We start from the raw sequence: 221 nt of genomic DNA, 5'->3' as shown, positions 1-221 counted from the left end.
TTTATGATGTATTTGTATATATATATATATATATATATGTGTGTGTGTGTGTGTGTGTGTGTGTTAGATGTTATCCCTTTGTAATTGTTAACATTTTTATAAGTAACTAATTTAATTACACATTTTTTCCACTAATTGTAACAGATTAGTTACATTTACATATATATATATATATATATATATATATATATATATATATACTGTATATATACACAGTATCT

This window comes from Sinocyclocheilus anshuiensis, unplaced genomic scaffold (assembly GCF_001515605.1).
Source record: "Sinocyclocheilus anshuiensis isolate Anshui unplaced genomic scaffold, SAMN03320099.WGS_v1.1 scaffold278, whole genome shotgun sequence".
Classification (NCBI taxonomy): Eukaryota; Metazoa; Chordata; class Actinopteri; order Cypriniformes; family Cyprinidae; genus Sinocyclocheilus; species Sinocyclocheilus anshuiensis.
The sequence above is the reverse complement of the archived record's forward strand: the minus strand, read 5'-3'. Positions refer to the sequence as shown.